Below are 5,451 nucleotides of genomic sequence, written 5' to 3' on the forward strand. Positions count from 1 at the left end.
ACTCGTACCTGTCAATCCTCTGTAGACAGGAAACAAGTTTGAATTCTTATCGTCTTTCTGTTCACCCTGTATAAAGTATAAATTATTAAGGGTGTTATCAGAATTTATCTCTCCAAGTTTCATATAATTTGAAATCATGTATTATGTTTCTTCTATAGTCTCAAATCAGATCAGGAATAAAAGTAATTATCTGCATATCCAATGCTCCAAGTGGACACTGGGTATTTGTACCTCATACCGTCAGGGTTTTGGTAATTCCATTGAGTAGGGTTCAAATCAAGTACAATCCAGTGTTTTATTATTAAGTTACTATCAACTATTGGACTGACTCTTGTTTCATTTTAGAGAATTATCTTTTGTCCATGATATTCCTACTCGTACCTGTCAATCCTCTGTAGACAGGAGACAAGTTTGAATTCTTATCGTCTTTCTGTTCACCCTGTATGAAGTATAAATTATTAAGGGTGTTATCAGAATTTATCTCTCCAAGTTTCATATAATTTGAAATCATGTATTATGTTTCTTCTATAGTCTCCTCAAGCCCAGGCATGGATGTACAGAGACAACACGAAAAACGGCTGGATTTTACCGGCAGGGACGGTTCATCAGGCTTGTCTTCCTCTAGACGTCTCATTCAAACAGATCAGGGTAGACACAACCATCCTCAGTCCCAAGTGAAGCCTGAGTTTCAGGCTTTAACTCGATGAATTTTCATGATAACGTAGTATAGATAGATAGTGAATGAGGAACGTCATGATGCGTAGGATTATAGTAAAGGTTCGATCCCCCTCTTACTGTATAAAAGATGAGTAACCCGCTCGTCATAAGTATTAGGATAGTATAGTAAATTTAGTCTACATTAATAAAACTTTATGATGACTTGGTCTCTTCAATTCCTACAAAGTGTTCCACACTTGGATGGGGTTTGACCTAGTCTTGCATTTCCTAGATATAAATGATTTATTGGCATTGGCAAGTGAAGAGGAAATGTTTTGAAAATGATGCAGACATTCTCGTAGGCTCTATTTTGATATTTTTCGCAGGTAGATGAAAGGTCCACTCTCTCTCTCATCATCGTTACTGTTTGAACTCTGGTGTATTGTAAGATTAAAACATAAAACCCTTTCATTAGACGGCAGACAACTTTGGTCTCACCATCTTTCCATTTCGATTAATCTCAGGCCAAATTACCATTTTGCCGGTGTCTGTTCATCAGAGTACTGAAGAGGTTGTCTAGGTACGTTACTCTGGTTTAGAATCTTCTCTACGATCTGGTTTATTCTCGTTTTGAGTTTTCCCCTCAAGTTCAAGAGGTTAACGCTATACGTTGCTATGTCTTCTATAAGGTGCTAGGTGAGGTGTTTTTTGAGAGAGAGGAGGCAGTATATGAACTGCTAACGTCATATCTGACTTTCACGCGTGGCCTTTTCGCTCTGGTTTCATCCAGCTCTTGAATTTATTGTCCTCATGATGCTGAGTTTGCCACCAGCACATGATGTGCCATACGGTGATAAATACAACGCACAAGATAGGAGATTCCTATGAATATGTGATTATGAGGGGGCAGGCGTACTTAAGTTACGGACCTGACGTACAGGATATTATTCACATAAAATAAAATATTAATTAAATTAGATCTGCATAATTTAGTTTTCAAATATAAAAAAACTGCATCGTACTTTAAAAATAGATAAATATAATAAACGCTTAATTAAAACAAAGATAATAATGATAATACGCAGCATGATGGCTGCATCGTACTTTAAAAATAGATAAATATAATAAACGCTTAATTAAAACAAAGATAATAATGATAATACGCAGCATGATGGTAGTGTACTGGAGTAGATGACTAAGCGGTTGCCTCTTCAGACCCCGGCATTGGCAAAGAATCAGACTCTGTTTTATTCATAAACTAATTCCATGTTTGTGTTTGGACATTTTATGCTAAACAGGTTAGGAACATTGAACATAGTAACAGAACCAGTATTATAACCACTAACAAGTGGAAAATTGGCCCTTGGATTTGAAGAGATATTATGTACAGGGTGTTTGCTTTGTAATCAAATAAACGAACACACCCTCAATAATTTTAGTGTCTTCATAATAAATAGATTGATATTTCCAGGAGCCAAGGAATATAAATATTATTCCCAGTCATGTTTATTCCTGGTCTAATGCCTATACTTCTGATGTGACTATACTTGAAGTTAAAGCAGAAATAACACCAACCTGTATGTACATATTGTATATGAAATTGGCCCTTGGATTTGAAGAGATATTATGTACAGGGTGTTTGCGTTGTAATCAAATAAACGAACATACCCTCAATAATTTTAGTGTCCTCATAATAAATAGATTGATATTTCCAGGAGCCAAGGAATAATATTATTTCCAGTCATGTTTATTCCTGTAGGCCTAATGCCTATACTTCTGATGTGACTATACTTGAAGTTAAAATAATACCTAGCAGAAATACAACCAACCTGTATGTACATATTGTATATAGGTATTTTGTATTTTTAATTTCATGACTTCAAGGTCTAGCATCCTTTCCTCGGTTCTTATAGTCCTGCTTAGAATTTGATCAAGAGGAAATCTCAACCAAATGGGTGATGATTATTTAGGAAACCACGAAATTGCAGGTTGAACAACAAAACTATAGGATCCCTCTGTTGGAATAATTGGACATTATGTTGTATTCACGTAGCTATTGATCATCCAGTCTCCATTGCTCATACTTATGCTTCGTATTTGTAAGTGAAGCATGTTACTATCTTAATCCTGTGGCTTTGATGATGAGCCCTAGACCTATCTATACTCGTAATACCAGAGTATTGCCACTTCTATGAAACAAGAAGAAAACTATGCAGTCAATATTACACATTTTGTACATACTCCTAAATCTTCTTTGTAACTTGGTTTCTGAAAACAATTGGCTGTTCTTTAGTATCATCTCAGGATGTTTACGGTGTGCCTGTTTAGTTCAAAGTTTTCCGAAACTATTGGTTTTTACAAAGAAGAAAATATCTTGCTTTTCCTTGTTCATTTCCCAGTTTTCAACTTTTCAAGATATAGGACTGTCTCTAGCTTCTCACGAAGACTGAACCGATAAAAAAATAGAGGTGAATAGCAGGAGGATAATATTTTATGAAAACATAAAAGAAAGAAGCAGGCAGGTCTTGGGGAATATAGGATAATAGACATCCACGTATACTACTATCCTTTACCATACAGTTTATTCTCGGAGGCACTTACTATACTTTACCATACAGTTAATTCTCTGGTTCTTGTTCCTTTTATGTACCTTGAAAAGCAGTTCAATAATCAAGTTACCAATACCTTTTGCGGATCAAGTTTTAACCTATCGGAGGCACTTACTATCCTTTACCATACAGTTTATTCTCTGGTTCTTGTTCCTTTTATGTACCTTGAAAAGCAGTTCAATAATCAAGTTACCAATACCTTTTGCGGATCAAGTTTTAACCTTCGTATGAATTTTCTTATAGTGGTTCAGCGTAACTCAATAAGTCATAGATCTCTGACAATTGTTAGTCTCATCAGTCACAAACAATGCTTCTTCCATGTGTCAATCCGTTTTTGTGTCAATATCGGTGGAGAGTGAAAACTTTCAATAGGTTGAAATATCTGTGGATCTATACTGGACTTGTTGTAGTCTACATTCCTAACTATCAATTCTGTCATTACATTCCCAGTCTTGCCTTTAACTATCAACAAACTCATAATATGTACACAACACATAGCACATCGGCCATAGCATCTTGAGGGTCAAAACATAAAGCTACTTTCATTCATGGCTCATTCTCAGTGATTTTAAATATCAGAGAAAGTGATAATATTGTTCTTCACCCTCCATTAGCATGTTTCTATGAAAACGAATGGCTTTTAATAGCCTACGCTAAGTTAGTAGCTTTCTTTGTGATACATTTTCTGAAAGATGACCACAAGGAGTAGAAGGCCATTCCGTGACTATAACAAACATACGTATAAGTATGGCTATACTTGCATAAGAATGCTTTTCTTTCTTCTCTTAATAAGATCTACAATAATTTTCAATTTAATAGCAAATGCATAATATTCTGTCTATAAAAAATAATCAACTGCTGTGACAACATAATGAGTTTTAGCTGTGACTATAACAAACATACGTATAAGTATGGCTATACTTGCATAAGAATGCTTTTCTTTCTTCTCTTAATAAGACCTACAATAATTTTCAATTTAATAGCAAATGCATAATATTCTGTCTATAAAAAATAATCAACTGCTGTGACAACATAATGAGTTTTAGCCATCAATCATCTTAAAAGTTGACAAACTGCATTTTTCTTCCATTTCTATATTGTAAACCTCAGACATACTTGTATCCTGATACACATACTCGTATATTATATAGGATAGAACTTTCCGCCCCTACAAACCTAGGTTGTTGATACTCGTATTCTAGTTCGGAACATCTTGTCTTCAGAACATAATATAAACTTGTACTAAACACCATGACTAAGGAAAAATCAAACTCTTATGCATCATTCTTGTTTAGAAGAAAGCCACCTGTAATGTTTAATATTTGAGAGTACCTATTTCGGAACAAATAAGCAAATCGATCAATTCTATTTTCTTCCTTAATTTTGATTTTTCTCTGAAAATGTAATGTAATGTAAATATGTAATATTGGTTTTTATAGATAACCGTGACGCCACAAAATGTCTTTATAAAACAAGATAGTAGTAGCACATAGATTTAGAATATCTTTGTCAAAGGAAACACTCCATACATTTCAAGTAGAAGAAAGACGATTCGATATTTTTAGTGGGATTATCAATCGCGCTTTCTCTGTATGAAGTATAAAATAACTGTGACGTTAAGCTACTCAAAGGAAAAGCTCGTAACTTAAAGACAAGAGAAAATAAACAAGGACAACACAGCATGCAGTGGAAAACCTCGTTTGACATGAAACTTGTAAGAATCAATGAAACTGTCATAGTGATAGTAGTGATAAGGAGTAGCACGGAACTTGGAACAAATCAAGAGCGGAAACAATTTGAATAAATTAAGCACAACTCCAGGAGCTGAGCTACTACTTGACATGCATGAGGAACGACCACATATTGAGAACTGTGACTTGTGACAAGTCGCGAGCTGCACCAAAAACTGAAACTGCTAATGCAAATGCACACGCCACTCTCACCCTGGGTGACAAACTTAATGGAGATTTGTCACGGGACAATGTCATGTTAGTCACTAGTGTCGCGTCCCTTACACAACTATGCCAATATATGTATGAAGTGAATATGTAATTCACTTAATCAGGATAATGAAACTTTTTATTTACAAAACAATTCTCACAGTCATCAGAAAATCGTTTACAAAGTTTCCCCGGATACAATCATTGTCACATAAGAAATCCTCGTAAATGTCCTATTTACTCCT

Source organism: Diaphorina citri, unplaced genomic scaffold (assembly GCF_000475195.1).
Source record: "Diaphorina citri unplaced genomic scaffold, Diaci psyllid genome assembly version 1.1 scaffold75, whole genome shotgun sequence".
NCBI classification, from domain to species: domain Eukaryota; kingdom Metazoa; phylum Arthropoda; class Insecta; order Hemiptera; family Psyllidae; genus Diaphorina; species Diaphorina citri.